General features: G+C 44.3%; 3 long non-coding RNA genes across 3 annotated transcripts; 2 read left to right on the top strand and 1 right to left on the bottom strand.

Moving 5' to 3' along the window:
* Positions 1-141: 141 nt before the first annotated feature.
* Positions 142-4,009, top strand: LOC125572255. Its single transcript, XR_007313706.1, has 2 exons — positions 142-280; positions 2,656-4,009. It is a non-coding gene; the product is annotated as an uncharacterized LOC125572255 (long non-coding RNA).
* Positions 3,322-5,046, bottom strand: LOC125572259. The gene is made up of 2 exons (XR_007313710.1): positions 4,601-5,046; positions 3,322-4,351 (listed from the first exon to the last, which is right to left on the bottom strand). It is a non-coding gene; the product is annotated as an uncharacterized LOC125572259 (long non-coding RNA).
* Positions 5,047-10,495: 5,449 nt separating this feature from the next.
* On the top strand, positions 10,496-12,372 carry LOC125572257. Its single transcript, XR_007313708.1, has 2 exons — positions 10,496-11,095; positions 11,345-12,372. It is a non-coding gene; the product is annotated as an uncharacterized LOC125572257 (long non-coding RNA).
* Positions 12,373-12,739: the final 367 nt, after the last annotated feature.

Raw genomic sequence — 12,739 nt, forward strand, 5'->3', positions numbered from 1 at the left:
TCAGATAGGACTACATGTGTCCAATCATAGACCTTGTTAGAATACCACACGTGTGACACTGGGATCGAGTGGCAGAACTGTCTTCCCTCTTCTTCCCTGGGATCGAGTTTGGTATGGCAGAACGGTCGTTTGTTGATAATATAACTGATTTCTGAGGAATTGATAAAGCAGAGAAACACTCAAAAAGCAGAGAAACACCCAAGAGAAAAAGGATTTAGCAAAAGCCATGTTATCTTCCCTTACTGAAGTCCGTCCTAAGACGGAGACAAGCCATTAAGAGGTGAGTCACGCTCCCTCACTTCTCGAAAAACCGAGTCTTTACTTTCGTACTGTCCTTCGCTAGGGGAGATATCCACAATTAAGCAGGTCAAGTAGTTCACAGGAAATATATTTAAAGGCTACTACTGATAAATAAGTGAACGCAATGCGAGTAAAACATCCAATTGATAATCAATCAGTTCCACTATCTAAGTTGGGCTAAGTTGTACAGTAAGATTGCAGCTATAAGCTTACAATTATCACACAGTCCCCTAAGTAACCTGATTTGATCTTTCTCTGCCTCATAAAAATCAATACGGTGAATTGGCATATCCTCAGACTTGCCTTTTCTAAGGGTCTGTTTACATTACGAATATCAACCATGGCTGAAGCATTAGTATGACCAGGCGACTGAAAATGTTTTTCATATTAGTAGCTAGCTTCAGCCTGTACTAAATTCGTTTTTGAACAGTTAAAACTATTCACAGCACCTCGGCATGTTTTTAGCAGTTCTTAAAATTTGGTGAAATGCTGGTCGTTCATATAAAAAAAGGTCCTCATAAAAAAAGAGTGTTCTTTATTTATGTGATTACATGGAGATATTCCATCCACTACTGGAGCTTGGGGTAGCACAGGTGAGCAGCCCAGGCTGGAAATCTCGCTCATATAATAGAAAAAGCAATTTTACAAGAATTTTAGGAATACCCGGTTGGACCCCCGACTGTGCTGAAAACTCAGCCTGGGTTGAAATTATTAATAAAATCAAAAGAAATCAACAGTCGTTAGAATGCTTCTCTATCAGGCGTGTCATCACCATTGACCACCAAAAAGTTGGTATTTGATTTTGAACAGTTGTCATGTTAGACTTTTTCCATAGCTATCTATGACTGCCAAATGCTGCAAATGCTGTTTGTGTGCCTGCCAATCCTTTGCACCATATCGAATCCTTGCTTAAGCAATCCATTAAATTTCATATTTATACTAATAACTATTAGAAAATGATCACTGACACCTCGACCAATCAGCACCCTCTATTTGAACCCCCTAAATCTCATAGTAATTAAAGTTTCAAGGGGCAATAGAGAATTAGAGAATGAGTGGGGAGAATTAGTCAATAGAGAATGAGGCAATAGAGAATTAGTGGGGAGTGTAGTTAGAAATAAGTGCTTACTACTTAGTGATTAGTATTCCCTAAGTTGCAACATTGTTTTCATTGTTTTCCTGGATTTTTTTTTTTTTGGTTTGGATTGGGTATTCGTACCAAGACGTAGGGGCCTAAAGTGGTGTGGTAGTGAGGTGGGTGTAATCGTATGGTATGGTGATGTTGGATGGTGATGGTGAGGGATGGCTAGTAAGGTAATGTGGAGTGGAGATGGTAGTAATGTAATTACAGTGGGGAGGTGGATAGGTTAGACTAGTAGGTGGTTGAAAGATAAAGTGGGACTTTAGAATAGATTGTGGTATTGTGTGGTGGGTAGGTGAAAAAGCAAAAAAATAATAATAATAATATGGTGTGGTATGGAGATGACTAATGGCTGTGTTGGTGGGGGAAAATTGGTACAGTGTATAGGTAAGAGTGGTGGTGAGGGAGATGTGGAGTAGATGTATTTGTGGGAACTAATAGGTATGAAATAGTATATCATGACCATTACTATGACAATATAGAGTATGAATCTAATGTCTAAATGATGTAAATTTTTTGGTTTGGATCGGGTATTCGTACCAAGACGTAGGGGCCTAAAGTGGTGTGGTAGTGAGGTGGGTGTAATCGTATGGTATGGTGGTGTTGGAGGGTGATGATGAGGGATGGCTAGTAAGGTAATGTGGAGTGGAGATGGTAGTAATGTAATTACGGTGGGGAGGTGGATAGGTTAGACTAGTAGGTGGTGGAGGGTGGTAGAAAGATAAAGTGGGACTATAGAATAGGTTGTGGTAGTGTGTGGTGGGTAGGTGAAAAAGAAAAAATTAGTAATAATATGGTGTGGTATGGAGATGACTAATGGCTGTGTTGGTGGGGGAAAAATTGGTATGGTGCACAGGCAAGAGTGGTGGTGGGGGAGATGTGGAGCAGGTGCAGTTGTGGGAACTATTAGGTATGAAATAGTATATCATGACCGTTACTATGACAATATGGAGTATGAATATAATGCCTAAATGATGTAAAAAATGAACAGGAAATATGTCCAAAAGGTGTCCAAAAATCCACCAAAAATAATAGAATAGTGTCTATTACAGCGAAAGTAATTGTAAAATAAATTGTAGCGCAGAAATATTATAAGAAACAACATTATGAGACTAAAGAAAACAAAGAAAACTAACTTTTCTGGGTTAAGAATAGAACGGAAGTGACGTAGCACTTATGCATATTCGGTAAGTTAATTATGTGACCAAATTTAGAACGAACGAACGCCCTGACACAAGCCGATGCGTCACCACGAAACAGACAAGCCCACGCGAATGATGCGAATTTGCACGGAAAATATGTGTATTGATGGAGTACCATGAAAGACAAAGGGCTCCAACAGAGATGGCAAAAGGTTGGAGTGTTGAATGAGGCCGCACGTGCCATAGGAACGGAGATAATTGCTTGTTTAAACTCGAGTGACCTCGTGCCTGACCCGACGAGTGAACTGTTAGAAAAGCAATTCACAAAGCAGAAACCAGCTTGGAGTTGTGTACAAGAACAAAACCACTCTCCAGAAAAGAATGTAAAACAGATCTAACAGATCTCCCCCATTCATAATGAGGTCGTATGTGCCATAGGAACGGAGATAATTGCTTGCTAAAACTCGAGTGGCCTTGTGCCTGATTCGATGAATAAATTGTTAGTGAAGCAATTAACAAAGCGGAAACCAGCCTAAAGCCGTGTACCGGAACAAAACCATTCTACAGAAAAGAATGTAAAACAAATCTTAAATGATTGTAATAAACGGAGAAGTTATTCTGTCAGGTTATGTTCGGGTGGTTAAGATTATGGGTTATGAGACGACGGGTTAAGGTTGTTATAAGAGATGGGGTTGATAATAAAACGACATGAGAGTTATGAATAAAGGGTTTTTTTTGTTTAGTGGAGAAGGTGGTTAGTAAATATGGTATTATGTGGAGATTGAAACAGTTAAAATCGGAAGCTTGTTGCGAGTGTTGTGTAGCGGATGTGAAGAGGTGATGGCGGCATTAATAAAATCTGATAAAGGGGGATAATGTGAGTGTGAACAGAATGATAAGCAGGGATATTGTGAAAAGACTGTGTAGTGTTTATGGGAAAGTGTGTTGTGTGTAGGGTGGGAAAGTAATGTGTAGGATAAGAGAAAGAAAAGTGTTTGGATTGTAGGGAGGAAATGGTGAGCGGTAATGGGGAGGGTGAGGTATGTGTGGAGGTATGTATCTAATGAAGTGTGTAAATGGTATGACTGACAGGCGAAATTAAACAACAATAGAGACCGAATGAGTGTTGCGAAAACGCCGAGAAAAGATAAAAAATACTGTAGCGGTGAAAGGGTGTATTGCGGACAATGGAAATTGATGCTAGTAAAACGGCGAGAAGAAGATGAAGTAGGGGCGCGGGAGGCGACAAAGGGAGCGCGGTGAGAGTGGAGATGACGCTGAAACGTTAACAAGACAGGAAGGATAGTTTTCTCCAGATGAAGCGATAATCGGTGGTGAGAGATAAGGGTAAAAGGCAAAGGCACGAAGAAAACAACCGGCATGTATATGCAAAATGGACATAACAAAATAAACCAATAAGACAAAAGTGTGTAGGTCATTTCAAAGAGCTCTGCGAAATGTAGAACTAAAGGCATATAACGCCAACCAAGACTTCTCATCAGGGGGCGAGGTCTATTGGTTGGTCATATACGAACCTGGAGATTAAAGCGGGGGGACTTAGGGGAAAGCTAGGGGAAAACCGGCGATGATGGTGGGAGTAAAAAGGGAAAAAAACTAGGGAGATGATTCGTATATGAAGCGTGTTTCGAATGATAAGGCCCTCATCACCCGCCCCTACACGCTCGTTAGTAATGCCTGTAGTGAAGCGTGGTGCATGAAATGTCCAAACCTGTGTAGCGACTGGCTCCAGCTGAGTGCATGGCTTGGTCTGAAAAGTAAAAGATAGCGCGCCGGGGAATGAGGTAAAGGGAAAAAAGTGGATAGAGGCTGAGATAGGAGGGGGAAGTGTGTAGTGGACAAAATGGTCCATGTGATGGTCCTGGCTAGCGGCTGTATGTGGTGGACTAAATGATAAATAAGTATGGGGACTTATGCATGTAGCAGGAAGGGAAGAGAATACGGGTGTCGTGATTAGGTGGGTAGTATATAGGATGTGTGGAAAGGAGGGTGTACATACCTGAGATGTGTATTGGCGGAGCTTAGATTGCGTGTCTTGTAGGTATTCCGTATGCAGCGAAGCGAGGGGTTATGAGGGGATTGCGCTCGTGGTTATACGAGTATTAGATGAAAATAGATATTGCTGTTTCCGTTTCCGGTTATTGTACATCCGGGTATTTATTAACTAGGTTGCGGTTTGGTTTACAAAATTGGCAAAATATGGCGGATGAATACAATGAATGGCTATGTTATTGTACGGGAATATTTGGGAAGTGTTCTGTGCTAGATAGGATGACGGGGTGGCATGCGCTGAGAGGATAGAGTGTTGGTGAGGAGCCAGGTTGGATATTCAAGGCAGTAGCGTGGAAGTTTTCCTGCGGTCATTGTTGAGGCCGGATGTCTATATCTGGTGGCTTGTTGTCGATGGACTGTATTTTTATAGACGGACTGTTTTTATTGGTGTAGATATACTGTGTGGTACAGAAGACTCGTAGAATTCCTTTTTGGTTCGGATCGGGTATTCGTACCAAGACGTAGGGGCCTAAAGTGGTGTGGTAGTGAGGTGGGTGTAATCGTATGGTATGGTGGTGTTGGATGGTGATGGTGAGGGATGGCTAGTAAGGTGATGTGGAGTGGAGATGGTAGTAATGTAATTACGGTGGGGAGGTGGATAGGTTAGACTAGTAGGTGGTGGAGGGTGGTGGAAAGATAAAGTGGGACTATAGAATAGGTTGGGGTAGTGTGTGGTGGGTAGGTGAAAAAGAAAAAATTAGTAATAATATGGTGTGGTATGGAGATGGCTAATGGCTGTGTTGGTGGGGGAAAAAATTGGTATGGTGTATAGGTAAGAGTGGTGGTGAGGGAGATGTGGAGTAGGTGTAGTTGTGGGAACTATTAGGTATGAAATAGTATATCATGATTGTTACTATGACAATATGGAGTATGAATATAATGCCTAAATGATGTAAAAAATGAACAGGAAATATGTGCAAAAGGTGTCGAAAAATCCACCAAAAATAATAGAACAGCTTCCGTTACAGCGGAAGTAATTGTAAAATAAATTGTAGCGCAGAAATATTATAAGAAATAATATAATGAGACTAAAGAAAACAAAGAAAACTAACTTTTTGGTTTGGATCGGGTATTCGTACCAAGACGTAGGGGCCTAAAGTGGTGTGGTAGTGAGGTGGGTGTAATCGTATGGTATGGTGGTGTTGGAGGGTGATGGTGAGGGATGGCTAGTAAGGTGATGTGGAGTGGAGATGGTAGTAAAGTAATTACGGTGGGGAGGTGGATAGGTTAGACTAGTAGGTGGTGGAGGGTGGTGGAAAGATAAAGTGGGGCTATAGAATAGGTTGTGGTAGTGTGTGGTGGGTAGGTGAAAAAGAAAAAATTAGTAATAATATGGTGTGGTATGGAGATGGCTAATGGCTGTGTTGGTGGGGGAAAAAATGGTATGGTGTATAGGTAAGAGTGGTGGTGAGGGAGATGTGGAGTAGGTGTAGTTGTGGGAACTATCAGGTATGAAATAGTATATCATGATCGTTACTATGACAATATGGAGTATGAATATAATGCCTAAATGATGTAAAAAATGAACAGGAAATATGTCCAAAAGGTGTAAAAAAATCCACCAAAAATAATAGAATAGTTTCTGTTACAGCGAAAGTAATTGTAAAATAAATTGTAGCGCAGAAATATTATAAGAAATAATATAATGAGAGTAAAGAAAACAAAGAAAACTAACTTAAATGGGTTAAGAATAGAACGGAAGTGACGTAGCACTAATGCATATACGGTAAGTTAATTATGCGACCAAATTTAGAACGAACTAACGCTTTGACACAAGCCGATGCGTTACCATGAAATAGATAAGTTAACGTGAATGATGCGAATTTGCACGGAAAATATGTGTATTGATGGAGTACCATGAAAGACAAAGGGTTCTAACAGCGATGGCAAAAGGTTAGAGTGTAGAATGATGCCGCACGTGTTATAGGAACGGAGATAATTGCTTGTTTAAACTCGAGTGACCTCGTGCCTGACCCGATGAGTGAACTGTTAGTAAAGCAATTCACAAAGCAGAAACTAGCTTGGAGTTGTGTATAAGAACAAAATCATTCTCCAGAAAAGAATGTAAAAAAAAAGTTATGTACCATACGGGGAAAGTGCTGTATCACAATCTGTGATCCCAAGACGTACCCCCTCCCACACCTCCACGCCCCGACCCCCACCACCACACCGCCACACTCCCCACCTACTCCCACACTAACACACCTCACCCCCCAAACTCTCCACTACCCACACCCTCCCACACCCACCTCACACCACTAGCACACTCCTCCCCTATACCCCACACCCCTTACCCCACCTACACACCTCAACTACATCCCAACATGCCACTACCACCACCCCTAGGCATACAGACCCCCACACCATCCCACCCCCCCAACACCACACGCCCAAAAAACACACAACCACCTCGCCTACAACCACCTTCCCTCCTACACATAGTACAAACACATACATACCCACATCCCTCTCACAAATGAAATATTACTCTATCCTTACCACACAACATACCTACCCACTACTACCACCCAGCTCTATACATGTCACAACCCCCTTTCTCTCCCCCCTCAAACCTAGCTTACCACCCAAGCACCCCCCTACCCCACAACAAGCACCCCCTCATCCCTCACCCCACAAACAGCCCCATACCCACTTCAGCCATACCACGTCATCATACAACCCACCACGATTATTCAAAACCCCAACACAACACCAACACCCACCTAAGCCCCACACACCTACACATACACTTCCTTCCCCCCCCCTCACACTTTCCTACACTCTCACCTAAAATATACACACCTAACACACCCTACACAAGCCAGACCCCTGCCAACACAAAAACCACACACCCCTTCCCCCCCCCATGGCCACAACACTACTCACCCTACAACACACCAAACCAACCACACCCTATAGCAGCCACTAGTCCTACAACCAACGCTCCCCCCAACAACACAATCTACATACAGTCCAACCCCCCTCCCACCACACACAACTCTACCCCTCCACACATAGCTTACCACATACACACCATAGCATCCTACGACTATACCAACCAACCCACAACACACCAACCAGCCACACCCTACACCAGACACTACCCCACAACCAATTTCCCCCCCTTACAAACACCTACATACAGCCCCCTCCCCAACCATACAAACATTTACCCCACAGCACAAAATCCAACTACAAACGACCACACCCTATGACCCACCCTACCTACCCACAAACCAACACCTTACTATCACCTAACATCATAACGATACATCATCACCCACATTTGCACCGTGGCCTCGCAGATTTTAAATCGTCCTCCGCACCACCGCCATTTTAAAACACATAGACCCATCACGCTGAGTTGTGGGCCTTATCTGCTCCACATCCCCCTCGCCGCCGCTCTCGCCTATACACCGTGCCGGTTTTTTCCCACCAACACAGCCATTAGCCATCTCCACACCACACCATATTATTATTATTTTTTCTTTTTCGCCTGCCCACCACACACTACCACAACCTATTCTATAGTCCCACTTTATCTTTTCACCACCCTCCACCACCTACTAGTCGAACCAATCCACCTTTTCACCGTAATTACATTACTACCATCTCCACTCTACACTATCTTACTAGCCATCCTTCACCATCACCCTCCAACATCACCATACCATATGATCACACCAACCTCACTACCACACCACTTTAGGCCCCTACGTCTTGGTACGAATACCCGATCCAAATCAAAAAGTTATGTACCATACGGGGAAAGTGCTGTATCACAATCTGTGATCCCAAGACGTACCCCCTCCCACACCTCACCTCCTTCCCACTTTCCCTCTGATAACAACACACAACCCCATCTCCCTCCAATATTGCTTACACTCATCATTATAATCCCTCCACCCGCCGTCGCTATGGCACAACAGGACCTGTTGTACCCCCACACGTGTTAACCACTACTGCCACAACCCTATCCACCCACACGCCCACACTCTACTCTAACACCTCAACACCCAACACCCCTTATCATACAGACCTCTCCTACATTGAAGATGATATTTTACTCCAACATGCCTCACCCCCTCACACAACATCTCCTACCCATAAAAAAATTTTTTGACTACCTCTCCCCACGCAACACGATGCCCTACTATCTATCTCCCCCCCACCCAGCCCTAGCCACCAACCTCATAATACACTACAGTCCCCCCCAGCTCCCCGACCCCCTCCACCACACCGCCACACTCCCCACCTACTCCCACACCTAGCCACACCAACACACCTCACCCCCAAAACCCCCTACTACCCACACACCCACCGCACCACACTGCACCCCCTTCCACTACACCTCACCACCCAGCCCTCCTCCCCACACCCACCACTAAGCGCGCCCTACTACCCACACCCTCCCATACCCACCTCATACCACTAGCACACTCCACCCCTTTACCCCACACCCCTAACCCCACCTACACACCTCAACTACACCTCAACATGCCACTACCACCACCCCTAGGAATACAAACCCCCACACCATCCCACTCCCCCAACACCACACACCCAAAACACACACAACCACCCCACCTACAACCACCTTCCCTCCTACACATAGTACATACACATACATACCCACATCCCTCTCACAAATTAAATCTTACTCTATCCTTACCACACAACATAACTACCCACTACTACCACCCAGCCCTATACATGTCACAACCCCCTTTTTCTCTCCCTTCTCATACCCAGCTAACCACCCAAGTACCCCCCTACTCACATCACCCACACCCAGCCACCCACCTACCCCACAACAAGCACCCCCTCATCCCTCACCCCACAAACAGCCCTATACCCACTTTACCCAAACCACGCCATCATACAACCCACCACGATTATTCCAAGCCACAACACAACACCAACACCCACCTAAGCCCCACACACCTACACATACACTTCCTCCCCCCCCTCACACTTTCCTACACTCTCACCTAAAATATACACACCTAACACACCCTACACAAGCCAGACCCCTGCCAACACCAAAACCACACACCCCTTCCCCCCCCCATGGCCACAACACTACTCACCCTACAACACACTAAACCAACCACACCCTACAGCAGCCACTAGTCCTACAACCAGCGCTCCCTCCAACACCACATCCTACATACAGCCCAACCCCGCTCCCACCACACACACATCTACCCCTCCACACATAGCCTACCACATATACACCATAGCATCCTACGACTATACCAACCAACCCACAACACAACAGCCAGCCACACCCTACACCAGACACTACCCCACAACCAATTTTCTCCCCCCTACAAACACCTACATATAGCCCCCTCCCCCACCATACAAACATTTACCCCACAGCACAAAACCCAACTACAAACGACCACACCCTATGACCCACCCTACCTACCAAAAAAAAACAACACCTTACGATCACCTAACATCATAACGATACATTATCACCCACATTTACACCATAACCTCACAAATTTTAAATCGACGTACGCACCACTACCATTTCAACACACACAGACCCATCACGCTAAATTATAAGCCTTATCTACTCCACATCTCCCTCACCACCACTCTTACCTATACACTGTACCAATTTTCCCCCACCAACACAGCCATTAGCCATCTCCATACCACACCATATTATTATTATTATTGTTTTGCTTTTTCACCTACCCACCACACACTACCACAACCTATTCTATTCCCCCACTTTATCTCTTCACCACCCTCCACCACCTACAATCGAACCTATCCACCTTTTCACCGTAATTACATTACTACCATCTCCACTCTATTTTACCTTACTAGCCATCCTTCACCATCACCCTCCAACATCACCATACCATATGATCACACCAACCTCACTACCACACCACTTTAGGCCCCTACGTCTTGGTACGAATACCCGATCCGAACCAAAAAGGAATTCTACGAGTCTCCTGTACCACACAGCATATCCACACCAATAAAAACAGTCCGTCTATAAAAATACAGTCCATCGACAACAAGCCACCAGATATAGACATCCGGCCTCAACAATGACCGCAGGAAAACTTCCACGCTACTGCCTTGAATATCCAACCTGGCTCCTCACCAACACTCTATCCTCTCAGCGCATGCCACCCCGTCATCCTATCTAGCACAGAACACTTCCCAAATATTCCCGTACAATAACATAGCCATTCATTGTATTCATCCGCCATATTTTGCCAATTTTGTAAACCAAACCGCAACCTAGTTAATAAATACCCGGATGTACAATAACCGGAAACGGAAACAGCAATATCTATTTTCATCTAATACTCGTATAACCACGAGCGCAATCCCCTCATAACCCCTCGCTTCGCTGCATACGGAATACCTACAAGACACGCAATCTAAGCTCCGCCAATACACATCTCAGGTATGTACACCCTCCTTTCCACACATCCTATATACTACCCACCTAATCACGACACCCGTATTCTCTTCCCTTCCTGCTACATGCATAAGTCCCCATACTTATTTATCATTTAGTCCACCACATACAGCCGCTAGCCAGGACCATCACATGGACCATTTTGTCCACTACACACTTCCCCCTCCTATCTCAGCCTCTATCCACTTTTTTCTCTTTACCTCATTCCCCGGCGCGCTATCTTTTACTTTTCAGACCAAGCCATGCACTCAGCTGGAGCCAGTCGCTACACAGGTTTGGACATTTCATGCACCACGCTTCACTACAGGCATTACTAACGAGCGTGTAGGGGCGGGTGATGAGGGCCTTATCATTCGAAACACGCTTCATATACGAATCATCTCCCTAGTTTTTTCCCTTTTTACTCCCACCATCATCGCCGGTTTCCCCCTAGCTTTCCCCTAAGTCCCCCCGCTTTAATCTCCAGGTTCGTATATGACCAACCAATAGACCTCGCCCCCTGATGAGAAGTCTTGGTTGGCGTTATATGCCTTTAGTTCTACATTTCGCAGAGCTCTTTGAAATGACCTACACACTTTTGTCTTATTGGTTTATTTTGTTATGTCCATTTTGCATATACATGCCGGTTGTTTTCTTCGTGCCTTTGCTTTTACCCTTATCTCTCACCACCGATTATCGCTTCATCTGGAGAAAACTATCCTTCCTGTCTTGTTAACGTTTCAGCGTCATCTCCACTCTCACCGCGCTCCCTTTGTCGCCTCCCGCGCCCCTACTTCATCTTCTTCTCGCCGTTTTACTAGCATCAATTTCCATTGTCCGCAATACACCCTTTCACCGCTACAGTATTTTTTATCTTTTCTCGGCGTTTTCGCAACACTCATTCGGTCTCTATTGTTGTTTAATTTCGCCTGTCAGTCATACCATTTACACACTTCATTAGATACATACCTCCACACATACCTCACCCTCCCCATTACCGCTCACCATTTCCTCCCTACAATCCAAACACTTTTCTTTCTCTTATCCCACACATTACTTTCCCACCCTACACACAACACACTTTCCCATAAACACTACACAGTCTTTTCACAATATCCCTGCTTATCATTCTGTTCACACTCACATTATCCCCCTTTATCAGATTTTATTAATGCCGCCATCACCTCTTCACATCCGCTACACAACACTCGCAACAAGCTTCCGATTTTAACTGTTTCAATCTCCACATAATACCATATTTACTAACCACCTTCTCCACTAAACAAAAAAAACCCTTTATTCATAACTCTCATGTCGTTTTATTATCAAACCCATCTCTTATAACAACCTTAACCCGTCGTCTCATAACCCATAATCTTAACCACCCGAACATAACCTGACAGAATAACTTCTCCGTTTATTACAATCATTTAAGATTTGTTTTACATTCTTTTCTGTAGAATGGTTTTGTTCCGGTACACGGCTTTAGGCTGGTTTCCGCTTTGTTAATTGCTTCACTAACAATTTATTCATCGAATCAGGCACGAGGCCACTCGAGTTTTAGCAAGCAATTATCTCCGTTCCTATGGCACATACGACCTCATTATGAATGGGGGAGATCTGTTAGATCTGTTTTACATTCTTTTCTGG

The sequence above is a fragment of the Nematostella vectensis genome, chromosome 9 (assembly GCF_932526225.1).
Source record: "Nematostella vectensis chromosome 9, jaNemVect1.1, whole genome shotgun sequence".
NCBI lineage: Eukaryota > Metazoa > Cnidaria > Anthozoa > Actiniaria > Edwardsiidae > Nematostella > Nematostella vectensis.